Source organism: Xiphophorus maculatus, chromosome 4 (assembly GCF_002775205.1).
Source record: "Xiphophorus maculatus strain JP 163 A chromosome 4, X_maculatus-5.0-male, whole genome shotgun sequence".
Taxonomy (NCBI): Eukaryota; Metazoa; Chordata; class Actinopteri; order Cyprinodontiformes; family Poeciliidae; genus Xiphophorus; species Xiphophorus maculatus.
In genome coordinates this window covers 32,522,181-32,549,909 of record NC_036446.1, presented here as the reverse complement: position 1 = coordinate 32,549,909, position 27,729 = coordinate 32,522,181, and the positions used below count along the sequence as shown (strand labels likewise).

Genomic DNA, 27,729 nt, shown 5'->3' with positions numbered 1-27,729 from the left:
CACAACAACGCGTGTCTGTCTGTGCGCGCGCGCGCGTGCGTGAGTGCGCGAATCGATGAGATACGCGCTTGATTGGGTCTCCCTTGTTTGTAATAATGTACATGAGGAGGAGGCGGCGGCGGAGGAGGACCAGCCTGCTTCCAGGCAGCGCACGGATCAGCCGAGCGCCGGCGCCGCGCTGTCAGGCACTTCCCCGGCTGCTGGTGATGATTTCCTTTCCTTTTCTTTCTTTTCTTTAATTTTCTCTCCGTCTCTGCTTTTTTCCCCCCTTCTTCCTCTACTTAGAGATGAGCTGTTTAGATCAGAATCAGACGCGTCTCCCGCAGCAGCGCGCTGAGCTCTCAAAAGGCGCAAAACCTTTTCCGACTTAAGTGGAACTTAGTAAACTTACTTCCTTTTTCATTTGTCATTATAGATATTTACAAAAAAGTTCAAAACTTTTGTCAGTTCAGTTTTATACAGTTGAGTGCTTTTTTTATTTTCTTATTGAGGAAGTTTTTTTTTTCTTTTTGGAGTGAGGCAGAAATCTTCTCCTGTGTTTTTAGGCGGCGGTCTCCGGATCAGTGGATGTAAGGTTTTTGTGGAGAAAACAGAAGATCAAGGAAGGTAAGGGTGAGTTGCCAGAGGCTGTCTCCCCCCCCCCTCCTCACTCCTTCACTCTTTTTTGGCCCTCACCCTCTTCTCTTCCCGTCTTCCTCTGAGTCAGATGTGCTGCTGCACCTTCTCACTTTTTGGTCAATAGAAGGAAAGAAAAGAAAAAGCGCTTTTCGTAAAATCCTCCAATTTGCGCGCATCAAACCGAAGCAGTCCCTCCGCTGCGATCGTCAGCCTCCGTCCGCAGAACGACGTTGTTTCCGCTCGCGATCTCTCCGCGACTGTGCGCGCCGCTCCGCCGCCGCCTGCCGTTAGATCCGCCCAAGCATCTGTCCGTCTTTCCATTGGTGCATCCATCAGTGTCACACACACACAGAGAGAGAGGGAAACACACACACACACGCACGCACACCCCCACATGCACACACACAAGGTACTAAAGTACCCCTCCCAGAGGATAACGTGCCATTCATGGACACCTCGCACGCGCTCTCATCCGCTCCTTCAGCCCGAGTCCGCTTTGTGTTTATGATGTGAGATGATCGTTTGAATCATTTTGCACAACTAAAAGCAGGATGAAAACAACAAACGACGAGGCATCATTAATAATTTATTAAAGTTATTTCAATAATGTCAAAATAAGAGGAAGGAATGACCAAAAAAAATGGTGTTCAGGCGCATAGAAACTGCTCTTTTTCACCAACTATCCTCCCAAAATTGTCTTGCTGCGCTTTAAAAGATTTTAAATGATTCAAAAATGAACAAGATTTATTCCCAGTTAATACAAAAAAAGTAGTTGTGAAATATTTGTTCAACTCCCCAAAACGGTGACAGAGTTAAATATGTCAAGCAGGCATTTTAAAACATGTTGTTTTGTTTATTTGATCTTTTATGTGAGACGTTTGGAGAGATTTATTGTAATTGCCTGAGTGTGTTTTGCTTGTTGGGAACGTGAAGAGCTGACCACAGGGGGGGAGAGGGGGGGGCGGGGGGACAGGAACATCCCAAATAATCACCTCGCATTTCTTGACAGTGGAATTGGTAGAATCGACTCCATATTTGGGGTTTCTCTCCACAGGTCGCCAAAAAAAGTAAATAAAAACAAAGAAGAAGAAAAATAAAAACGTATTGTCAAAACCAGTATGCTAGAACTTCTGAAGCCACAGCGGTGTAGAGGAAATGTAAAGATGCTTCGCTCAAGTCAAACTTTTTGTTGAACAGCTGTAGAAAATGTGTCTAAATCCGTCTTTCGTCGAAAACAACGTTAAATTGTGTCTGAAATGTTCTCTTGGTCAACTTTGGACAGGAAAAATCAGCTTAGAAGTCATGTTCAACATATCTGTGAGGGGGAAAATTAAGAAAAGCCAAATAGTCATAAAAAGGCGTTTTGGCAGTTGAGGTATTTGGAGAAGTTATCCTTAACTGTCTGTTCGTTCTCGCTTCAGTTATTTTGATTATATTAGAAATAAGGATATAAAAATATATATTTAAACTTAAGCTATTAAGGCAGCAGTTTGTGTGAGTCGTGGGGACGTTACCTGGAAATGGGCCTACTTAAAGCACGCAGTTGACCTGTGAAGCCCAACAAGCGCCGTAAGGATGTATTCCACAGAGGAAAGGCAACTGGACCGCCTCATAAAAAAAAACTTCCCGAACAGACTCTGATGTCTTGCGCGCGCCCGGATCCAACGTGAACTCTTCAGCTGTGATTCCAGCTCTTATTGCAACTTTTCCTCCACCAGTCATCCTCAGTATCACCGTCCTGACCGGGATTACCTTTATTGCTGCCAAATAAGCTGAATTGTACTATTCCTCCCCTCCCGCTCCTCAGATTCGAGGTGAAACTATTTCAAAGAAGCCCAGCCCTAGGAGTTTCACTGCAGGATTTGGTGCTGCTTTCTTTCTCTCCCTCTCTCTCTTTTATTTTATGGTTATTTGTAATAAATGCGAGCAGCACAAACTGTAACCATTTAACGGGTGTCTGCTTGTTATGCGCTCTGAGGAAACTCCTGCGCCGCAGAGCGAGTAATGATTCCAGGAGGCCTGTGCGTAAAGTGTCGCTGTGAATCTCCAATGTCCTCCAAAAAACTTTTGATTTTTTAAAATTATTATTATTTATATTTTTAATCTAATATTCTCTGAACGTCGCTAAGTGAGCAGATTTTCCTCACGGCACGTGCTGCAAAACAAGCCTGCAAAAAGATCAAAACAGAAAGAGACATATGTATGCGCGCGAGCGCGTGTTTGAGCCACGCGCATGTAATTCATTTGATCTCTGATTCCATCCGCAACTAACGAACAAAACGGAGCTTCAAGCGCGCAAACTTTTAGTGCCCCCCCCCCCCCTCCCCGCTCCCCCTAACCGAAACCTCAGTGGTGTTTGCACTCACTCGCCCTGGTGTGTGTGCGTGTGTGTTCAGAGGAGGCTGCAGGGAAAGAATCGGAAGCCCACGGATTCCTGTCTCGCGCGCAGTAGGTGCCCCAAATGGCTCTCCACGGACGCGCGTCGAGACAGAGCGTAAAAAATGCCCGATGCGCGCAGATGTGGTTCTAAGGTGTCTATGTGTCAATGTCGCCGCAGTTTTATTTTATAAAACACAATATTTGAATTTTCCAAAACTTTTGTTTTTCTTCTTTTTTTCATCGTTCATAACGCAACAAAACAATCTCCTAGACGCGGAGAGGCGACAGAAATGAAAACTCAAAAATCTGTTCAGGAAACAGAACAGGAGAAGAGTGGTTTGGAATCAACTTTGGATTTGGCAACGTTTTATTTCAGCAGGGTTTATGTTTTTATTTTATCGGAAACTTTCATTTTCACGTATTTGCAGTAAAAGTAAAGATTTATTTACATGAAAGACCTTAAGGTCAGAATTTCTCCAGAATCCCCCTAACTCCTTTATTTGTGTGGACGGGACCCTCCTTTCAGCAGCTTGTAAATCTACCTAAATGTATTTAAAATGCTTTTAGATTTTTTATTATAATGTGTTGTCCATATTATAGCAGAAAGCTTGTTACATTTTATACAGCTGCTCCAAAACAGCAGATTTACTCATTTGACTTTCAGACAGTTGAAAGATTCAGATCAACTGCAAATGATCTTAAATATGTCAGACTTTTATATATCATGTGCATAGATTTTTTTTAAATAGAATAATGCATTATTCTTGTCACTTTTTAAATAATTACTCTTTTAGTTTTGCTTGTTAAGAAGAACTGAAAAAATATCATACAAAAGGGAATGAATTTGGAATCAAACTTTGTATTCCAGTGGCTGTTTTGATAAACCACTTCAACTGAGAAATATTTTTTCAGTACTTGACTAAAAGTATGACATTGGAACAGTTTAAACTAGACTTTTGAGCTGTTTCTCTGCTCCTCAAACATATCAAATGAGAGAAGACTGAAACGTGTGAGAGAGATTAAACGCCTTCAGTTCCAGGTTTGGCCTTTAGAAGTTCTACGCAGCCTTTTCCTTTATTCCAATTTCTACTCTGTAGAAACACTTAAAAACTTGGTACCTTCCAGAGCAACTATTTGAATTAAAACGTTGAAAGAAGGGAGGAGAACAAATAAAAAATAAGCTGCCGTTTTGGGGTCTGACTCTCCTCAAATAACCTCAAAAGTTACAGACTTGCAGCAAAAAGCAGACGATGCGAGGGAGAAGAGATCCGGTGCGCCTCCCTCTCTCTCTCTCTCTCTCTCTCTCCTTCCTCCCTCTGCAGCGGAGCAAGCAGGGTTGAGAGGGCAAGTGCTGACCAGCCCTCTTTCTCCCTCTGTCTGCTCTTAGTAGGTCACGACACACACACTCGCACACACACACACACCTTTCCTTGTGGTCAGTGTTGCCACCAGGGAGAGGGGTAATTTAAGCCCTCCTTGATGCAGCCTATTCATCACTGTCCTGTGATCCGGCCTTCAAAATTAAGGTCTGATCTACAAAGTTGGACTGAAATGAGATAAAAATTGGCAGAGGTCACCAAGGCAAAACAGCAGCCACCAGGGAGAACAGAAGGAAGTTTATGTAAATGCTCCATTTTCTTTGTTTTGCACAGTATTGGGGATCATGTTTAATTTCAGAAGAAAGAAAGTTGAATTAGTTGAGCAAACTGTAACCTGAAAATGTTGCTTAGCTATTCTATTCTGATTTTGCTTTATATATATATGTGTGATTGTTAAAACTGAGCAGAGCTGGCCCAAGTTTGAGTGGGATCTGAATCGCAAACTGACTGTCAGTTAAGCTCATAATAAATGTTTGTTTTTTTTAAAGCATTTTACAATCACAGTAGAAAGGTGGTGCACAATTTATTTTTAGCTGCTGAGCATTCATGTATTTTCCATACTAAGAAAACCACAAAAACAGTTTTTTTTCTGAGTGTTTTCACAAATAGAATAAAAGTTCAATGAATCTCAATTTATGTTTTAAGAATCTTTGTAAAGCACAGATTACATCCAGATGGGTATTACCAGTCCAGACTCGTTAAGAAACAGAGACAGGTCTTTAATTTAGCAGCAAAGCATTAGCTCAGATTACGTATCAGGCACTAGCTTCAGCATCAGTAGCTGCCAGAGGTGTGCAGCAATATTTTCTTCCAGAGTGCAAAGCACTGAGGAGCCCACTCCCAAATGAACCACACACGCAAATAAGCAAGAGGAAACTGGTTCATAGTTCATAGTGCATGGAGCTTCTGTAGTTTGTTTTGTTTTTGGCATCAAATAGATAGAGGGTATTACATCAAGGGGACATGAGCATCAAATAGAAAGCAGTATGACATAGCAGTGGCGCCAGAGAGGGCACTGACCATATATATATATATATATATATATAGTACAAACCAAAAGTTTGGACACACTTTCTCATTGAATTCAATGAGAAAGTGTGTCCAAACCTTTGGTCTGTACTGTATATACAGTATATACTGAATATATGAAAATAATAGACCACTTATATGTATCAGTTTCTCTGATTTTACTCTTTATAGGTATATGTCTGAGTAAAATGAGCATTGTTATTTTATGAACTACTGACAAGATGTCTCTGAAATTCCAAGCAAACATTTAGCATTTATTTGCAGAAAATGAAAGATGGTCAAAATAATGAAAAACATGCAGTGCTTCTAGACCTCAAATAATATAAAGAAAACAAGTTGATATTCATTTAGAAACGACAATACTAATGTTTTTACTCAGGAATAGTTCAGTAATCAATATTTGGTGGAATAACCATGAGGTTTTCAGTGGAGTTCAGTGCAGTGGGCTCTTCATTTTGTCGTGTCCCGGGCAACATTAGAGAGGCAAGTGCAAGTAATAGATGAAAAGCAAGAACATATAGCTAATCCAACAAGTTTTCTATTGCTTTAATGCATGTTCAGTCAACAGGGATGAGAAAATGGGGACTAGTTTCCTTGCTTTGTCTTGTACTACATTGCATTTGATCTCAGACTGCAGTCTCAGATGAGTTCCTGCAGTTTGATTGGTTGGGTGGACGGCCGAAGTTGAGGGCTCAGCCCGGATGTGATTTGTGCAGGAACCACCAAACTGCTGTTTCCCATAAAGCCATTAAATTTGTCTTTTGTGTTTTTTACATAATGCTGCCTTTGTTTACATGTAAAGTAAATTTGAAATTAGAAATAATTTTATATCTGTGAATATGCGCAAAGACAAAACATGTTAAAAATTGGACACATTCTAGATAAAGAAAAGTAAGGAAAAGAGAAATTTTCAGATCTATATTTTTTCCATGTCCTTTCTTAGCGGCCTTAAGTCGGATCAAATGCACTCAGACATAGTGGTTTATAACTTATGACATTATTCCATGAGGCCGTGACACACCAACACCAATACCAGACACGGAGCATGTGAAAGTGTCTCATATTTAACCTGATTTTACAGTCGGATGCTCCAGATCCAAACAAAAGAGATGCGTGTTTCAGACATCCTGCAGCACATAATCAGTTCAAGCTTGCTCTCTGCGCCCAGAGCATCTGCACCACCAAGAACAGAGAATTAGCATTCAGTAAAATACAAACTGGGCCTCTTTCAACTGTAAAAAAAAAAGAAAAGTAAAAGGGATTTCTGAGGGCAACAAAGAAATAAGCAAACACCGACAGTATCGCAAACGTTGCTCTGCAAGCTTCCAAGCTGTAAAACAACATAAAACCACAAACTACAAAGTAAATTTGCAGACAGATCTTTTAAGCAGTGGAGACTTTTTTTTTAGATCTCACGTCTGATGAGCAGTCTGATGAGCTGCCCTGTTTACCGGCGTACAGTATGACGGCACACTGCTGGGTGACTCACTGCTTCCTCCTTGCAGCAAGTGTGTATGCGTGCGAGCGCGTGTGTGTGTGCTTTTTTATGTGAATGTGTGTGTGAGGAAGCCACGCTGACAGCTGCAGCTCATTACAGGCACTATTACTGATGGGGACTGCTGGGGGAAATTCCTTCTTCCACAGAGCAAAGCAGCCTGTTTACCACACATACACACGCGCACACCCCTACACACCCCAACACACAGACCCAACGTGGAGCTGCAACATCTGTACCTGAAACTAAAATGATTTAGTAAAAAAAAAAGAATGAAAAAAATGAGGGAAAACGGAAGCTTCTGTAATGAGGAGGGGAAACGCATTACGTCTGTAAAGTCGCCTGGCGACTTCCTTTAGATTCAACATCCAGAACACATACATCCTAGAGGTGTGTGTGTGTGGGTGTGTGTGTGCATGTGGTCTTGTATTTGATACATCATAAGTCCAATACGTCCAACAAATACCATCTTGTGGGGACCGACTGGTTCATCTGGGGCTCGAAGCGCCAGAAGAAGAAGTTCTGTTTTTGGGTTTGGGGTTAGATTTAGAACTAAAGTATGAATGAAGCTTAGATTAGGCTTAGCCATACACTGGTAATGGTTAGGTTTAAGGTTAGGGTTTGAGTTGGGCTCTAGAAATTAATGAAAAACAAATGGAAGTCAGTGCAAAGTCCTTGTGAAGACAGAAAGACGCGTGTGTGTGTGTGTGTGTGTAAAAATACACACCCTTTCACAGCCAGAGGGGGAGCACTTTTAAGGGCAGATGAGATCACTGGAGTGCCCTAAGCTTTGCCGTCCTGGCACATACACCCCCACATGCACACGCACACGCACACACACCCATTCAGGCACAAAGTATACAGTGTCCAGTGACGTTAAGGAGAGGGCTTAAAGCCAGACGCACATGTGCTAGAGTCATTAGAGAAGACTTCATAGCTACACTTCAGGCCACTACACTCCATTACTGCACTTCATTGGTTACACTATCGGAAAACAGTGGTAAAGTCAAGTTCAGAGACCACCAGAGCTACTGACACACAAACACATGCACCCCCCCACATATATATATAATATATATATATAATTTCCCTAGATTTATGAGAGAAATTAAATAATTATTTTGGACTAGAGAAAGCCAGATGAAAACAAACAGCAGCAACAATATTAACATATCCAACAAACTGTTGACAATTATCACCAAATACATCACAACCTGTAAAGATATAGACCTCACAGGTAACGTGGATTTCTCATCAGAAATAAAACAGTGAGAAAAAAGGTTCATTAGAAGAAATTAAAATACTGTGACAAAATAAAATATTGGAAAACTCATGGTGTCACACCCTAACCAGCTAATTAAGTCCTAATGGTTTCCTGAGACATGATTGCTTTTGAATTGATTGCTTTTATTTATGCCAACACATTGGCATAACCAATACTTATAACCAATCTGAGGTATATAAAATTTGTTACAAATGTCAGATGTGTTGAAATAATTTCTATATAAAAAATGCACTAGTCCCAAATAAAGACGTTATGCTTGGTATGTATCATTCTTAGTTATTGATGGACCCTAATGATGTCTGAAATTATGCTTTAGGTCCAACCAAGAGGAACTGTTGTATTTGATTGCATAATGTTCTCATTCAGGACTAAATTCTAAGAATAACAGACAGAGGGGAGCCTTTGTGACCTAGCTCCTCCTCAGAGCTGCAGCTTTACGGCATTAAATTATGAAGTCACAATGGTTAAGTCAAATTTGATACATATAACATTTTTACAAAACTGAAGGTAACAGTTTCTAGATTGTGCTTTAAAAATGGCACTATCAGTTCAAACTTTGATAATGAATGTGCTAAGCCTGAGATTATTATTTTAACTTTACCTTCATAGTATTTAGTATAATTTAAGCATAACATATCTACAAGTCAATTGTGTCATGTTTGAATGGTTTGACTCCATAGCAGGCAACAATTACGAATGCAGGTAGAAGTTAATTGAACAGAGAAATTGATTCTCGAGATGATTTTCTACAGAGTGTGGTCTGGATCCGCGCTGTAGGTTGTTAGTGACTGCAAGTGCACACTGAACTAGTTCTTGGCAGAAGAAGGAGTCTAGGATGTTCTTACAGTTAGAGAAGATGAAGATGATCCAGGAGGGGCGGTAAATGCATCCACAGATGTTGAGGTTGGCTGATTGTGGTTTGCTGTTGAATGGGTTTGTTCTGCTGTTTCTCCACTGACAGAGTTCGAACGTCGAAGGGCGGAGAGGTGGTCGAGTGCTGGATGAGCCACTGATAGGTGCTCTTTCTAAAGGAGCAACAAGGAGACATTACTGTTCCACCACTGAAAGGGAGAGTCAGCATTGCAGCAAACTCGAAGAAAATCCTACGGAGAAGAACAGTCTGGTCTGCAAGGAAGGAACATAACCAAGGCGTGAGTGTGACAAATATTTCTCTTCAAACAACTGCTGAAGAACTCAGCAGTTACCATGAGTAGTAAGTTTACCATCTGGTGTCTGTCTCAGGAAACCCACTCCTCTAACTACTGCTCCTTAACGAGGGCTGGTGAAAACTAATCACATCCTGAAGAGGAAGAAGGTGAGAGATCAAACATCTAACAGCAAACAAGTCTGTGCATGGCAAAAATGAATTAATTCATTCAGTTGTTTCTGTCAGCGCTTTAGATCAAATTAGTTAGGCTGAGGCAACATGGTGCTGTGATAAGTAGTGGATATGGTTTCTTTATAGCTGACATCAGATTTGGTTTGAGAATCCATCAAAGAAGAGCATACCACCAACCCAAATCTTGCATATCTATCATAGATATTCTACCGCTTCCTTCGCTTATTTTTTAACACTCAGATACAGCTATTAAGCATTCATCCATCCATTGATCCATTCATCCATGTTGAGTATAAGCTATGGTTGTGGCATGGTGCCAATGTCAGGCTGGTCTCATGGGGTGGTTGTCACCTGCAGATTAGCGAAGTGTGCCTGTAGGTGCCCAAGTGTTAAGAATATAATCTATCACCAGAAAAAGAGCCTTTTTCTAATGGAATTAGCTGAAACATGGTACTAGTTCTTCAGTACTCAGCTTCACAAGCTTCGTGTGTAGCAATGTTACTCATAAGCCTCATTTTGAAATGTCTCCACCTTTTCTTTATTCAGCTTATTTTCGCATATACCTACATGGGTGTGAGTTGATGCAGACATAATGGAGTAAAACAAACATTTTAAATCATACCATACACACTTTAAGCCAGGGATGGAGGGCTAGTGGCTCTATAATTTTTGTCCAAATTATGAAAACATAAGTCCCTTTTATATTCACTTGCCGAAGCACAACAAGCTGTATGTGAAATAAAAGCACAGCTGCATCCCACCATATCAGAAAAAAATACAGTGTTATTATTGCTAATGACTGCAAAATCATGTTGCACGTGAAAGTTTACACCATTTGGTCCTTTTAAAACAGCATGTCTGTGTGCTCACATGCAATGTGATCTAGCTTTTGCTGAGCTAACACCTGCAGTCTAACCGCAGACAATTGTTAAATTCGCTTTACAAAATCACAAAAGAACTGAAGAAAGAAAAGAGGAAAGAAAAAATGCAGAGAAACCTGTGAATTCACCACTGGGGTTAGCGATATGTAAAGTGAGCAAGGCACATCCAGTTTTACAAGACATCTACAGCAACACAAGGAAAAATAAGCAGAGATGTAATAACTGATACTCTGATGAATTGTTTTTAGTCAGATCATATAAAATATGTATTTTTTTTTTAATTTGACAAATGTTCATTAGCCTAATCTGTCACTATTTGTTTTGCTTATCTTGCAATTATTGTGCAATGTAAGAACATTAATTCTGTTTAGAGAATGTGTATCAACATATGGTTGAATTTAATGAAATAAGTATTACTTTATTTTGTGGTGTACAAAAAGCACCACAAAATATTGTCTTGAACATTCTGCCTCAACCTTTGTCTTGGTTATTGGTCTCAGAAGGTCTGGTACTGACTCCATCCCTGCTTCAAGTCTGACAAAATGTTATTTCTTCAGACTTATCAATTTTGCTCACCATCAAAAGCTTTCCCAGTAACAGATTTATACAGGTAAAAGCCAGTAAATTAGAATATTTTGAAAAACTTGATTTATTTCAGTAATTGCATTCAAAAGGTGTAACTTGTACATCATATTTATTCATTGCACACAGACTGATGCATTCAAATGTTTATTTCATTTAATTTTGATGATTTGAAGTGGCAACAAATGAAAATCCAAAATTCCATGTGTCACAAAATTAGAATATTGTGTAAGGGTTAAATTTTGAAGACACCTGGTGCCACAAACTAATCAGCTGATTAACTCAAAACACCTGCAAAGGGCTTTAAATGGTCTCTCAGTCCAGTTCTGAAGCCTACACAAACATGGGGAAGACTTCAGATTTGACAGCTGTCCAAAAGGCGACCATCGACACATTGCACAAGGAGGGAAAGACACAAAAGGTTATTGCTGAAGAGGCTGGCTGTTCTCAGAGCTCTGTGTCCAAACACATTAATAGAGAGGCAAAGGGAAGGAAAAACTGTGGTCAGAAAAAGTGTACAAGTGATAGGGATCACCGCGCCCTAGTCAAGATTGTGAAAAAAAAACCCATTCAAAAATGTGGGGGAGATTCACAAGGAGTGGACAGCTGCTGGAGTCAGTGCTTCAAGATCCACCACCAAGAGACGCTTGAAAGACATGGGTTTCAACTGCCGCATACCTCGTGTCAAGCCACTGTTGACCAAGAAACAGCGCGAAAAGCGTCTCACCTGGGCTAAGGAAAAAAAGAGCTGGACTGCTGCTGAGTGGTCCAAAGTCATGTTTTCTGACAGGAGAGGCACAGGATCCACGTTGCCTGAAGTCTAGTGTAAAGTTTCCACCATCAGTGATGGTTTGGGGTGCCATGTCATCTGCTGGTGTCGGTCCACTCTGTTTCCTGAGATCCAGGGTCAACGCAGCCGTCTACCAGCAAGTTTTAGAGCACTTCATGCTTCCTGCTGCTGACCTGCTCTATGGAGATGGAGATTTCAGGTTCCAACAGGACTTGGCGCCTGCACACAGCGCAAAATCTACCCGTGCCTGGTTTACGGACCATGGTATTTCTGTTCTAAATTGGCCAGCCAACTCCCCTGACCTTAGCCCCATAGAAAATCTGTGGGGTATTGTGAAAAGGAAGATGCAGAATGCCAGACCCAAAAACGCAGAAGAGTTGAAGGCCGCTATCAGAGCAACCTGGGCTCTCATAACACCTGAGCAGTGCCAGAAACTCATCGACTCCATGCCACGCCGCATTAATGCAGTAATTGAGGCAAAAGGAGCTCCAACCAAGTATTGAGTATTGTACATGCTCATATTTTTCATTTTCATACTTTTCAGTTGGCCAACATTTCTAAAAAATCCCTTTTTTGTATTAGCCTTAAGTAATATTCTAATTTTGTGACACACGGAATTTTGGATTTTCATTTGTTGCCACTTCAAATCATCAAAATTAAATGAAATAAACATTTGAATGCATCAGTCTGTGTGCAATGAATAAATATAATGTACAAGTTACACCTTTTGAATGCAATTACTGAAATAAATCAAGTTTTTCAAAATATTCTAATTTACTGGCTTTTACCTGTACATACATACATTTATTTGCTTTATTAGGATACACTTTGAATATTAGGCTAACAGTCCTCTCTGACGGCTGCATTGGAAACATGAGCCGATTCTCTGTCACACCTACTCCAAGACACTTCAGCTGCACCTGATGTTTCCTTTATGATTTTACTATCAACCCTCTTTGTTTCTCCCTCTACATAAGGTTGATATATGAAGAACTGAAAGAGAGGCCTGATAGTAAGAAAGAAAGAAAGTGGAAAGAGAAAATGTCATATTTGACATGTGAGATGATGTCCACGCCTGGCTTTTGAGAGGCTCCTGTTATAGCTAATGAGCAAACTTTATTTATTTGTAGAGTGAAACATACAGTATATAGTTGCTTACTGAGGTCAATGTGCAACTGTATCTTATTGTCTGAGTTTCAAAATCACACAAGATTTTTTTTTAATTAAAATTAACCCAACAATAATAGTGGTTTCTCCTCTCCACTATTTGTTTGTTTGTTTCTTGTTTTCCTTTGGTTAAATTGCTGCAGTTCCCCTCCTGAAGCATTGACAGGAGGGGACAGGAGGGGAACTGGTGACAACACCAGGTGTTGTCACTGACAAAATAATGGATTATGCTCCCTATCAATGGGTCTTGAAGAAGAGCCTTTCGGAATGTTGCAGATCATATTTCAGTGATGTAAACAGTTAAAAAATGATGCGTTATGATTTTATCTGCATCTTACTGTATCACAGTAAGAATCAGTATCAGAATCAGTAAATTTGAACATTCCTACTTAACATTAGTATTTCTGACAGAGTAATAATACAAGGCTAAGAAAAAACTTCATAATATTATGATTTTATTGTCAGAATATTATAACTTTTTTGTCTTAGTTTAAAAAATAAATCTTAGTCTGGCTGTAATACTCCATTGTATTTAAGAGTAAATATTCTAATAAGAATAATTTTTAATACTTCAGACATTAAAAATACTTGAATGAGGAGTTCAGTGGATCAATTTGACCAAAGACCATTTGCCAAAATATTGCTAATTTAAAAAAAACTGAATTTTCATTTTGTATAATTACTAGAAAACAGAACAAATTAGCAGTTCCCATGCAGACAAATGTACAATGATGCAATAAAGCAAGTTAAAAAACCCACAGAGAAAACAGAAGGGTTTCATGATCAGAGCAGTGTGTGTGTAGGGGTGCTCTTTTAGCAACACACCCTAGCAGGAACTCATGTCGACACCACACTGAGCCGGTATCCATGGACTTGTCCAGACCTCTGCCCACACAATAGATAGGAGAGTGTGTTAAATGCAGATGCAGAAGCTACAGTTCCCCCAGACCCCCATACTCACTGGCAGCTCCTTGCCCTTGAGCCTCGCAAAGACGTCCAGCGAGTTGACATCCACGTTAGAATCATGTCTGCTTCACGCCTGTCTGAATTAGCGCTGCGCTGTGGGGGCTAAAGCGGCCAGCGCGGCGCCCTTCCTCCAGGGAGGCAGGAAGAGGAGGTCAATACGCTCAAATGATTTTCCACTTCTCCAAAAAGTGAGTAGTCGTGGCTTAAGGACATTTGGCGACACAGATGATTTTTTCAATATGTCTGCTGCTTCTCAAACACCGAGATGTGAGGTTTCATCTAAGTTGTAGGTGACGGATGGTCAAAGAAATGCAAAGTGCTTTGCCTGACAGTAAACAGATGCTAACCAGCAGATCACCATCATCAGGCCTCCGAGCGTTTGGGGCTCTTGCAGGGATGCTGTGTGTTTCATCAGAGGTTTATAGTGTGTGTGTGCGTGTGTGTGTTTGCAGTCCGAAAGACTTTGGAAAGGCTTTCTCTCTGAAGTGTCAACCTCCCAGAGCGAGGATCAAGTGCTAAGCTCAGGAATCAGGAGCTCAGTGTCTCAGTGTGTGTGGATGTGTGTGTGTGTGTAACCCATCCTTGTGGTTTTAGGGACTGAGGCAGTGATATATCCTCTCTATCTCTTACTGAGCCTGACCACAAGCTGGACCGAAGACTACCCGCAAAGCTAAATCCACACACTCAAAGGTTAGCGCATTGGGTGTACATCTGTGTGTGAGCTACATCAGAGGAGCTGGACCTATTCCCCTGTGGGGCAAAGCGCAAAGTTTAAAGGTCAAACACACATGCAGAGGGTCAGTGAGCAGCCAGGCAACTGGAACCCATGACTTCCTACACGTTTTCTCCAAATATTAGCATGTATGAGAGGAAGACAGACAGAGGGGCACATTACAGTAGTATTTGTACGGACCAGCTGTATGAGGTCATTTCACAGAGGAGCCCTTCCTCCTGTGTTACTATTACATTTTTATGGGTCTAATAACTCTTGTTTTATTTTGTTGTAGTTTACTATGGTTGTTCTGACTTGACCTACTTGCCAAGAGTCATCCGTACTAAAACCTGGAAGACTGCAGTAGCTATAATTAGGGGTGTAGCGTTACACATAAATCATAGCCCAGTGGTTGTAGCATCATTGTTCTGTACACATCCAGAATAACAGCAAAGAGAAACAAATGCCTTCAGGTGTCTTTGTATTCTTTTAAAGAGTGGAGGAACAGAAAACAATTCACCTGTTATGGATTTATGATCTTCTATGATGGCAGCGATGGTGGTAGGAGTTTGAATGAGTAGGTCCTGCAGTCAGAGGGTTGCCAGTTCAATCTCCATTCAATCTGTGTCTGTTGCTGTATCTTCACTTGCCTCACCCACAGGTGGCGCCTGTGCATGGCAGCCTCACCTCTGTCAGACAGTAGCTTGCCACCAGTGGGGTGTGAATGAATGAATGACTTAATGTGGTGTGAAGTTCTTTAATGTCACCTGGACTTGATAAAGCCACCAGTACAGAATGTGGTGCCTGCCTGGCTTTAGAGCATTTTGGTCAAAGCAGTTGAAAAGTTTGACATGTGAGCCACCTCACATTGCATCAACAGCAGCAAGTTTTCTGAACATTCTCCTGTATTCAATTCCATCCATTGGACTAACATACTGCCACCATCTTGTTTTACAATGGCAGGGGTAAAAGGTCAACGTAATTTGGTGTGATTCTTATGTTGGCCAAAAGTCTGTGTTCATCTCTTTTCATTAGATGTTTAAACAATGGGATGTTGATTTATAATGACACCCTTCCGACCTGCTGGTTGTGCTCCTTGCTCTTCGTGATGCTTTGTTCACTAATGTTCACAGAGGAGCTTCACTAATACTGAGATTAAATTACACAGGTGAATCAGTTAGATGAAAGTCATGCCAGCTTCACGCGGCAATATTTTAACATTGTTGGCTGATTTTTGAAACTTGAGAGACCCACATAGATGACAGTAAAAAAATGTGGGTGTAACAGTTGTACTTCGTGAGTTGTACACCATACACAAACCGAATTCACTCAACAACATTCAGATGTCAGGTGGGAAATATTGCAAAACCTCTTGAGGCCAAACATGAGTTCAGAGTGAACAAACATGGCTGACATGGAAGAAGCCATGGTGATAGCTGGGGAACTCTATATAATAACATCCACCAGACTTTCTGTTCCACCATGACAGTTGCTTTGTCTTCTATGTATTTTGAATTTCCCTCTTTGTTTCTGTCACCTCTCTTTCTGTTTGGCTGCAAGTCACATTCAACGGGCTTCGGTCTCTTTTGTTCTCGGGCAAAACCACAAACACTGTTATATCGAGCCAAAACAATCTAACATGTTGAATATACCCCCCCCCCCCCCGCCCCCCCCCCCCCCCATTTTCAGATTGTATGGGTCCTGACGTCAGTCTGAGCAGACCAGATTGCTCTTAACACACAGCAGGAATATCTCCTAAAAGTAATTTTAAAGCCATCCTGATACTTAGATAATCAGAAGGGGAAAATCAGAACAAAAACTTGTAAAAGTCTGTGAATAGGAATAAGGGGGACATCAGACGACCCGCAGAAGAAGCTAATATCAGCTGCTTGTACCTTGTTGCTTCACATATCTGCTGACCACAGCCAAGGGATGGAAGGTAATCGGATGCATTTGGAGTTTATTTAGGAGAAAGTGGCATGCCAATTTCCATCGGTCTGTCACATAAAACTCACAGACAATTAATTAACATTAATTAGGACAATGAATTAACATGACAAAATGTGGAAAAGCCAAAGCCATAACCAAGTTCACAATTTTTAGACGTCAATGGTGGGCTTTTGTATGACAGACTAAATTTAAAATTCTTTTACTGATTCATAAATCGTGCAAAGTTCAGCTAATCAACATGCCGTAGCAACAGAAACTTGGAATGAGGCGATTCTCTCTGCAGGAACATACAGATGCAGGCTTGATGTGATTTTACAGCTCTAGAAGTATTTCACTGTAGTTTGCGGTGTTGTGACATGAGGCAGTACACGTTTTGGGGTTGGAGCTACATGACAATGCGGGACGAAATGTGTTAAAAGCCAAATGTTGTTTGTCACCATGTTTTCCCAGCCACAGTCCAAACTACAACAAGATGCCGTGTTTTTCATGCGACTGAGTGACTGAGTGTGCTCCCAACCTGGTCTCCTGCCTTATTTTTTCCCTGTCTTGTGTTTTTCAGCCTCATGAAGCTGTTGAAGCTGTTCATCGGACACGAGATGAAATCAACATGCTGACGAAGTTTGAGACACACACGGGTACAGCTCACCTTTTCAGCAGATCAGACACGACACATCTGCATGTTAAGTGAAAGCTTTACTCCTCCGCTTCCACTGAACACTCCGGTCTGTCTCTCTCTCACAGTCTACGTCAGCCATCACTTTGTCTTCACATTCATGTGGAGGCCAACTTTCATGCATCTCACATCAGATTACCTCAGATTCACACACATTGAAAACATCGGCTTTATCTTTTAGGCGATGGGAGAGAAGGTGCTGTTGGGAACAGGAGGACTTGACAGGGGCAGAGAGGAAGTACACAGGAAGTACATTAGTTATCACTCCATTGTCTTCTCCACCTTTTCAGTTCTCATCACCACCTGACGTCTCAGACTTCCCGACCCCGTCCTTTTCTCTCTCAGTGTCTCGATTTCTCACACACATGCCTTTAAAAGTGACTGCCGTGCTCCATTTAAATGTCGGGCCTTGAAATGTAGGTGACACAAAGCAAGCTGCGGGAGCTGCAAGACAGTCAAATGAAATATTTAAATGAAACATTGTGAGGTAAAATAGAGGGGAAGTGGAAAGAGAATAAACAAATGGAAAATATTCCATTTGAAAATTGAAATTGCAGTAGATTAGAATGTGACTGAACAAGATTAAAGCCTTTTAAAATGGGAAACTGAAATACTAATTATTACACAAGATCTTTTTATTTTCATTTAATATTTTTAATTATGGTTTACTCCAAATGAGGAACCCAACTTCATTTTCACAAAAAATGATTACATATGACCAACAACAACTAAAAGGGTATTTTAACATAGAAACGTTGTTAAATGGACAACACTTTATTGAGAAAGACTAACAGTGAAAAACATTATTCTGTGAATATCAGATGTTGCTTTTGAATTGTGGTTCAACAGAACCATTAAAAAAAATAAATAAATAGTGAAACAGGCCTGAACACAAAGGACCGTACCTTTAGAAAAAATGCAAGTTAATTTGGCTGGAGGGACAAGTTAAAGTAAATGTGTCCTCTAATGGCCCTACAGGTGTCTTCAAGCTTCTAATCAGTCAATTTGCCTATATAAAAGGGCAGCACCACGGAAAATCAACTTTTTTGAGCCATCATGTTATAATGTTATTCCCTCATCATACCTGGAGTGTTGCCTTGATTCTTTCATGCATGCTTGAGAAATCCCTTCATTTCCATGGCAACCATCCAGCTGTCCAAAATGCCTTAGTAGACCTAGCCCCACCTTGGAGACACATGTAGCACCAGTATCACACCACTAACTGCGCCACTGGACCAGTTCTAGGCTCTACGGAGTGGGGAGCAAGAATAATAACACCAGAGACCGCTGCTTTAAGTGAAAAAGGCCGGCAATTTATGAATGCAAAACACACATATAAAATACAATACATGAAACCAAAAATACCCTGCAGATTCTTAATAATGATGTAAATATAAATGGGGAGGAAAAGGGAAAAAATAAAATAAATTTAAAAACAGTATATCTCTTTCTTTTTGCTCTTTAGTTAGGTTATTTTAATCAGACTAATTTGAGTTAATTAGACCGGTCTCTTTTTCCTAGGTTGCACCTATTTTAAGATTTCTATTTTTCTCCTGAGTTAACTCATTTTTCTTTCTTTTACAGGTAGGGAAATACCTTCAAACACAATGAAATCAAAGTGGACCACAATTACGCAAATCACATTCAGAGACATAACATATGAAAATCAAAGTATGGCACTTTAAATTCAAGTTCAGGTCTAAATGTAAATCCAGGTACTCAGTTCAATGAAAAGTCTCAGTTTGATTCAGTCCAAAAAGATAATAATTCAATCAGTTTTCAGTTCTGTTCAGTTCAGTTCGAACTGGTCCCTGATATTCCTACCGCTCCAGCAGCGGATTACCACACGCGGGAGAGTCCCTCCCTGATGCGATGGAGAAGATGAATTGAAGGTCTAGGTCTGGCTCGCCATCTTGAATCCCGTCTGTGAATGTGCACGCCAAACATGGCAGACCAATCCTCTCTCAGACCGAGCTTCCAACCGGACAAAAAACCTGACCTGTGTAACAGGCCACAAATACAATAAAACTCTTTTTAAATCCTCAAATTATACAAATAAATTCTTCTTCATAAACCCAATATATTAACCGGATAACAGTTTATGACGGAGCATTTCCTTGTAATCAGCTACGTTTTTAGCGCTCCGTCAAAAGAAAAAGTACAACACGATGAAAATGCAGAAAAATAAACACAAAACTCACCAAAACCGATGTAACTTGGTTCTCATAAAATCCCCGTCAGTTCCCGACCAGGTAAATTGTGTTTGTCTTTTTCTATAATATTAACTTTTCCTGTTAATTAATCACCGCTCTTTCCCTCTGATTCCTCCTCTGCTCTCTCCCTCAGCTCTGTGCACTGCAGCGTCACCCAGGCGCCGCGTCTGTAACGCTGGTTCCTTACAGGAACAGCGACGTTATTTTCTGTCTACAGACTTTTAACCAACTATTTATTCCTACTTATGTCAGATTTTAACATGGGTTACACACAGCTCCTCTTCTGGGCTGCAGTTTCTAACATTCAGAGTTTCCACCTCACAGAGCAGCCCTTTCCTACGAATCCCTCACTCAGCTCCTCCAGACTAGTCAGCAGTAATTAGCAAACACCTGGTGGAACTGCACATCTGCTGAGCTCATTATAGGAGCTACTGCTAAGTGCAACACTGGTAAAAATGTTAAAGGGTTAGTAGAGGAGCCGTGTTGTGATGATTTCTTGAAGGCAGTTTCAGAAAGAGGGGGAGTTTTTAAAGAGACAGAGACCCAAATTCAAGGGGTTACATCAGAAATTAAAATTTCTTTCAAGTCATTGATTAAGTCAGTGATTATATTGAACCACAATTCAAAAATAATGTCTAATTTTATTGGTTAATTTTCAGAACGTTTTTATTTATTATGACTTTTGTCAGTTTCATAGTATTTCAGTCATCATTGTGGGTTTTGTCCACATTTATAAATAAAATAAAAAGATCTGAGACATTCATTTTAGAAGTGTATAATTTTGACATTAATAAAGTTGGTTTAATTAATGTCAGTGAGATGACATTTTAAGCACAATGTACTGGACTTCTAAAAATGCACGATACAGAAGATTCTGTCAAATAAGTGCTTCTGCTGTCAGCAATCTCCATTTTAAAAAATCTCAAAATATCAAAGTTTTCCATGTCGAGTTGAATTCTAACTACAAGTAGCAGTGACTGAGCGCAAAAATACCAGAACACTAAAATAGACAGAAGTGTTTGATTTAAGAGTTCTTTTGCACCTTTGCATATCAATAGTCTGACAAGGTTCAGATTTTTCTCTCATTACTGTAATCTTTGGATAATATGATTTTCAGAAGCATGTCTTTATAATTAATTCTGCTTAGTTTTTGCTGAGCCACTTAACTCTTGAGCTAGAATAATTCACCTAGCTTGATGAACCAGTTTTCTGACTGGACATAATCCACTTCAAGAACCTTTCAATTATATTTATCTGTGGGAAAAAAAAAAAAAATCCTCAATTTCTTTAACTGAATCTCAGCAAAATTCCAATGACAACACAAGAAACAGGATAGTAGTACCAACAAGGCAAGCCAAAAACTGAACAATTATGGTGATGCAGCAGATGATATAGCAAAAAAAATGATGCTGTATCATATAAATAGAACCCTAGGTCAGAAATCTGATCATTTCTATGATTGCTTGAGGTAGGCAGATCGATACCAAGTCACTACCAATATTGGTACTAAAAGTGATGCAGGCTTCAGATTCCTTTATGAAATTTTATTTTATTTTTGTGTTGTCATTTCTCTACTTTCTGGATCATTTCATTTATTTCAAAAGCTTTTCATCCACCACAGATTGCTGCTAACTCATTTATAAATTATTTTCTTGCCCAGTTCCCTTATATTTACATACATCGCGGTCAGTTGCAATGTGGAGAATTATTAATCAATGTCTCTGAGAAACCTCTGAGGGGGAAAAAAAGGAAAATAGGAAACTGCGGCTTGCCTGAAACCTTTGGACATAACTGAATCCGCAAAACTCGAAACAATGCATATCTACACCAAAGGCCTGAATGCACTAATCCTGCCATCCAGTAGTGGGGAGAGAGGTATCACTTCAAATAAACAGCCAGTTTCCCAGTCGCAGCTTTGTGAATAAATGAAGCAGAGGAGGAACAGAGAGAGGCTCTGCTGTGATTGGGAGCAGATGTGAGCTCCAGGTCTGGGTTTGGTTAAGTCCCGCTGCCAGGAATATTTGCTCCATTTCAATAAATAGAGCTGTTAGGAGTGAGGTATTTCCTCGTCACCATGTCAAGGTTTCCGAGCGGAAGCTTCACATGCACAGATTTCACTTCTAAGCCAGCAACTGGAAACAAAACACTTTTTTTTCCCTACTGTACTTCACTGTAAAAAAAATCTGTAGTTTGATGTTCTAAATACTTTTCAATTGCGATTTTTAAATAGAATCTTAGGTCAGAAATCTAATTATTTACATGTCTCCTGAAGACTGGTGAATTGATACCAAATCACTGTTAGTATCGATACAAAGACTGATGGAGGCTTCAGATTCCTTTATGAAATTTTATTTTATTTTTGTGTTGTCGTTTCTCAACTCTATCTCACAAAATATTTTATTTTGGTTTTATGTCAAATAATTTTTCTAATTTGCTTATGTAGTGGAAAAAAACATCCACATTTGTTTAGGACTTCTATTGTTTCTGTTTATCTTGTAAAATCTTAAAGTAATTTATGGACACCTGCACACTATGTTCAAGCTAAGATTCTAATAAAATAATTCAGAGAAAAAAAAACACAAAATGCCAAAATGTCAGACGTTTGATATACCAAAGTTAAGCCATGAAATTATTCACACTCTTGGCAGATTTACATTGAAAATAATTTCCATGCAACAAAGAAATGTATTTCTGAAAGGAAGCGGGGCAGGCATCCCTACAAAGACAACATATGACATTACATGAGGGTCAATTCTATAAAAATGTTACATGTTATCAAAACATTTTTACACCCTCTTCAATAATCAGTGGAAAAAATCTTTATTGGCAACAACAACAACCAAGCCTCTCTGAAAGTTGCTGACCAACTTTCGCCGTCTTTCCACTGGTAGGATTCTTTGATGATGAAATCCAAGTCTATAAAACTGGAGGGCCTCCTGGCCATCACCCTAATCTTGAGCCCCCTCCAGAGATTATCTTACAGACTCAACTTGGAACTCTTAAAATGTAAATTTACAACTGGCGCTTTGGAGTTCCCAGCCGCCAAAAAAAAGAAGAAAAACCTCTCTTAGCGGCCTGCAAACACACTCTCTTTAAACGGCAGAAGCTTTCCCAAAATTAGATTTGCGCAGGTATTTGCTTTACAAACATTGATCACATAATAAATCCATAACTTTTCTTTCTCTCTCTCTCTCTTTTTATCCAAGGTTATCAGATGCTTTCCCTCCATTTTGTGCCGTATTACCAGACTTTTCTTTCTCCCCCTCGGCCCGTCTACGATCAAAACATCGTGCAGAGAAATCGTGGCGATCCAAGAGGCTCTGAGCAGAAAGGTCATAGAGAGAGTCTGTAAAATGGATGAAGCCTAATGATTAGCTCAACCTTTGCCTAATCAATAATCATTTATCCAACAATATCACCGGCAGCCACAGCCCCATTTGCCATTAACCTCAGCAGCGAGGCGAGAGGCAGTATTGTTTCCTCTGGCAGCTTTATGGCACTCCGATGAGTGGTAGGGCCGGGAGGAAGCTTAAGGTTGGATCTTGATGGCTCGGATCCTATTAAGAGACTGCAGGTATTTTACTGGAGAAGTGTCACATAATTACACTTTTAAATGATTGACGGTAATGTTCAGCATGCTGGTAAAACTGTACAACGGGAGAGGGGGATGATCATTTAGCTCCAGGACAGAATATTAAAAATGTTTATGTGCACTTAAGTGAAAACAAAGGCCTTAAATATTTGTTAAATTGGAAAATGTTGAATTTTGTTTTGTTTCATAAAAAAAAAAAGAAGAAACATTTTAAAAGGTCTAGAATGTCAGCTTTGTCTTTCCATGTTCTGGAGCATTTTGAAGAAGGGAAATCAATAAACGTGTTTAGGTCCGACTTAGCTCATATCTCCTTCCCCAGCAAAAAACACACTGCAAATTATCACTACATAAAAACACTAATCTGTGCCTCCGCTTCTTATTCCTGTCCCACACTCAGCCGCGAAGCATTAGCTGCGCCCGTCTCCTCTGTGTCTCTCCATGATGCCATCTTCATCATAACCTCTCCCGTTTTATTGCTTTTAATGACTCCTTCTCCCTTTTCATTAATTCTTTATCGATTCCTCTTGACGTCGCCTGAATTATTTTTCAATTACAGAAAATAAAAGAAAAAGAAGAGCCACGGAATATGCACGGCTGCCTGCGTTTGCTATGGTTGTGTTGCGGCCGCCGGTTTGTGCTCTTTATTTCTTCCCCTACATCTTTCTGGTAAAAACACACACTTTCACACCCCTTCCTACACACAATACACACGGAATATGACTACGGCCGCAGAAGAAGAGCCGAAAGGTCACCGCTGGCTTCCAGAGGCTGAGCTGGGGTTCTCTGTAGTGTGTTTCCCAGAGAGGAGCGGAACTTGGACACGGTCCACTGGGGCAAGCAAACACACACACGCCAACACACAGAGAAAACGTCTTCCAACTGACGAATTGGGATCTTTTAATATGCTGATTTGAGAATATGAAGGATGGTCTCAAAAGCAGATAGATGCGGTCGCAAAATGAGCCTCTGAAGGCGCCGGTTTAATACCCACAGGTCGTTAATTATAACAATTATTCAAGCCCATATCACAGACACATATTGACTGTTTTTTTTCTTCTTTTTGGTCTCTACTTGGGTTGTCTGGTGACGCACCCCAAAAGGCTCAATTAAAGAATAAAGTGAGTGTATTAAATGTGTGTATGTGTAGGAGTGTGTGTGTGATTGTACAGGAAATGGAAATAGATTTTCACCTGCACTGTTTATTATGGGGCGCACAATGCTTTTTTGTCCCTCTGTTGTCCAATTACATCATATTATGTTGAAGTCGTGTCAGACAGAATTATGTTTTATGACCCGGATGGGTGCGATGCACACACATGCACACACACACACATATATATATATTTGGACATGTGATGGAAATCAAATAAACTTGTTCCATCCACTCACCTGTGTGGTCATCTGAGTACATGCGCAGCACCGTATGTCCCTTAAGTGTCGTATTTAAGCTACCTTCGCCATGTTGCATGGCTGTCCTACGATGTGTGTGTTCCTCAGTGCGTGTGTGTGCGTGAGTGTGTGTTTGACCTCCACTGCCCGTCTCCCTGCCATCCCTCCTTTGAGAGCCAGTGTGATATACGGAGCTCTAATTGTCAGGTCTGGCCCCCACATTCCTCGCCTCCAACAGCCGACCAACAGTGTGTCACTTTAACAACCGCAAATTATCACCGCGATGGAGATCTCGGCTTCACCGCGCCTCTGTGAGAATATAGATACATTTCCTTCAATAAATTACTTCCCACCAACCACCGACACTCCACACACACACACACACCTATAATCTCACACAGTCGACTCATTACCTGTCTGCCGCTGTCCTCTCTCACACTCGCCGGTCTCTGACTGACGTTTTTACCACAACATTATTGTGTGTGCCTCAGGATCTGCCTAAAAGGGAATGAGATGAAGCTAACCCTTTGTGTCACTTTGACCAGGGTGTTTGATTCTTAAATATGTGAGCTGGAACAGAACAGGGAGGGGCCGGGGAGTCTAGACACAGACAGAAAAATACTGTTTAATTTGCTGCGTTCAGTTTTTATTGACTGTAATTTTTTTATTTTTTTTAATCACTTGAAATGAAATGTAGAAAGTGCTTTTGAAGAATCTTTTACACAATGGGTGTCCAGGCTTTTTGTCATGTGGGCCAAAATTGTCGAGTCAAAAGTGTTGGTGGGCCGAGAAAATGAAAAGAAAAATGAAATCAAGTAAATAAAGTAGTCAGATTTTTGGGGGGTTTGTTATTTGTAGGAAACGGATATTATTCAATATGTTTTATTAAAAGAGAGGCATCTTGTTTTCAAATTCTTTTGGGCTCCATTTGAAGAATTTTATTATAAGTTTTAAAAACAGGATTTGGGACACTTCCTTTGAAAATGTTTGCTATATTTAGCTGAGTTTAATTAATAGTTGGCTTTCCAGTAAAAGTCTCTAAATAGACGTGGTTCTACTTATTATAAAGATTTAATTGTAAAAAAGATGAATACTTTATGTTGTGCTTTACAAACTTTACATTTAAGAAATTTACGTCAATAAAACCTTTACCCTGATTAAAAAAAAAAAAAAGTCTCTAAATGCATCAACCACCCAGGTGGACGGGTCAAATCTGCAGCTTTCTTCAACTGCAGTTGGGGGCCACAAAAAGTCAGCCTAAGGGCCACAAATGGCCTTTGAACGCTCCTGGTTCAGAGTAACCTTTAGCATCTTCTGTAGCAAATTACATCTGATTATCTCTTCTGAAAAACAGAAGTGGAAAAAAAACTAAAGGATGGAACAGAAAAAAATAAATAAATAAAAAGAGTAATGTCATTATCAGACTGAACCATTAGAGCCCATCCTGCCATGTGGTTCATTTTTATATCAGCACTAAACAAAATAATTCCAACCACCCAATCGGATGCAGCCTAAGTAGTTCAACATGGTCGTGAGAAGCGGAGCAGTCATCTTCTCCGGCGGACGGGATGCCACGTAAGTGTTTCAGGCTGTCTCCATAGAAGTCCCGGCCAGCTCCGCTGCGGGCTCGGCCAGAACCGGGGCTTCTCTCTAATGAAAGGCAGGCTGAAAAAGCCTCTTTGATTGATTTCCTACATCTTGATTTGATATCCTGAATTAATTATTTGAACTTGAATAATATATAAAGGGAAAAATAAATGTAAAACACTCAGGGGAAATAAGTGGAGCACTTCAGTGCTGTTGCCGCAGCTGCGTTTGATACACTGGTTCTCTATCTGCTTGTCAATCTTTCCCTGGAATACTATGGAGTTTATCTCCAACGGAGGAAACCTCGTGTGGAGTCGTGGCAGATGGAGGTTTTTATGCGACTGTGGAAGACAGTAAAAGTACAGAACCTTAAAAAGTTTTCATCCCCCTTGACCTTTTACACATTTTGCCACAGCACAGATTTCATTGTGGTTTGTTTTTCACTGTATTATCCAGAAGACCAACACAAGCGGTGCACCGTGGTGAAGTAGGAGAAGCAGGAGACATGGGGCTCAGAGGGTTTTCAAAATAAAAATCTGAAAAAGCTGGGATGCATTCAACTCCATTCATTCTAACTCACCTAAAGTCAACGGAACTAATTTCCTTCAAATGTCAAAATAACAAGGCGCTGCTTTGAGAAGACTAACTGCTGTCTGTAGGCTAACCATCAGAACCTGCAGTTACGGGGCCACAAGTGGCTCTCTAAGCCTTTTAATGGCTATTAGTAAGGGGGGCAAATCAGGCCAAAGTAAGTATTACCAAGCAAGTATTGGTGTTCTAATCAATACTAATACTAGTATTATAATACTAGTAAGATAGATCCTGTAGTTTCAGATTTCTTTATGAAATGTTATTTCTTTATTTTTGTGTTGCAGTTTCTCAACTACTTAAAAGAAACATGTTTTGTTTTCATTTCCTCTCAGATGATAATTTGTTTACACATTTTTTTTTGTTCTGTTGTTTCTGTCCATCTTGTTAATTTCTTATTAAAGTATTTTGTAGACTCCTGCACACTTTGTTAACATTTTTTCAAATGTTTTAAGAACGTAATCGAAATGAATGAAAACAAAGACACCTAAATGAAGGAAGTTTGATATATCAAACTTAAGTAATAAAAAGTATCGGTATCAGTATTGGCAATACCCCCATTTTTAATTGGTTTTAGATCAATACCAAAATATGCAGTATCACACACTTTTATTCTTATTAACTTTGGCTAAAGATGATAAAGAACCAACTGATATTTTGAAATATAAATATAATACCATGCTGTTTTAGCAGTGGTTCAAGGAACAGCTATATTAAATTTACACAAAATAATGACACTAAAATTACCAGGAGTAATTTACCTGCAACCTTTGAATGTCCAGTGGACATTGGAGATGTCTTTGTACACTTTCTTCTTGTTAAACATTGTCCACAATCTGTAGCTTTTGCTTCTTCCCAGTCGACCATGGTCGTTTACTCTGAACTCATGTTTGCTCTCAAAAAGATTTTGTGAGACCTTCCATCTGACATCTTAGTGTATACCACACACTCTCTGACCAAACCTGCTATACATCAGATTTCTTTTTATTGTTGTGTGTGGTCTCCATTTTAAAAACTCGCCACTTGAACCAGGCTTTAAAACAAAGCATGCGGATGTGCTAAAATGTCACGGTATAATTTAAGACCACGTCGAAATGCGATTTTATTTGCAAGGC

General features: G+C 40.0%; 1 long non-coding RNA gene across 4 annotated transcripts; it reads left to right on the top strand.

Annotated features, from left to right (window-relative positions):
* Positions 1-111: 111 nt before the first annotated feature.
* LOC102230119 lies at positions 112-26,893 on the top strand. 4 transcript variants are annotated; one of them, XR_312735.2, is made up of 6 exons: positions 112-203; positions 546-606; positions 9,147-9,336; positions 9,428-9,500; positions 17,132-17,207; positions 23,607-26,893. It is a non-coding gene; the product is annotated as an uncharacterized LOC102230119 (long non-coding RNA). The 4 variants fall into 4 exon arrangements; XR_002752632.1 differs by having other exon boundaries at positions 22,665-26,893; XR_002752633.1 differs by lacking the exon at positions 23,607-26,893 and adding an exon at positions 18,830-19,843.
* Positions 26,894-27,729: the final 836 nt, after the last annotated feature.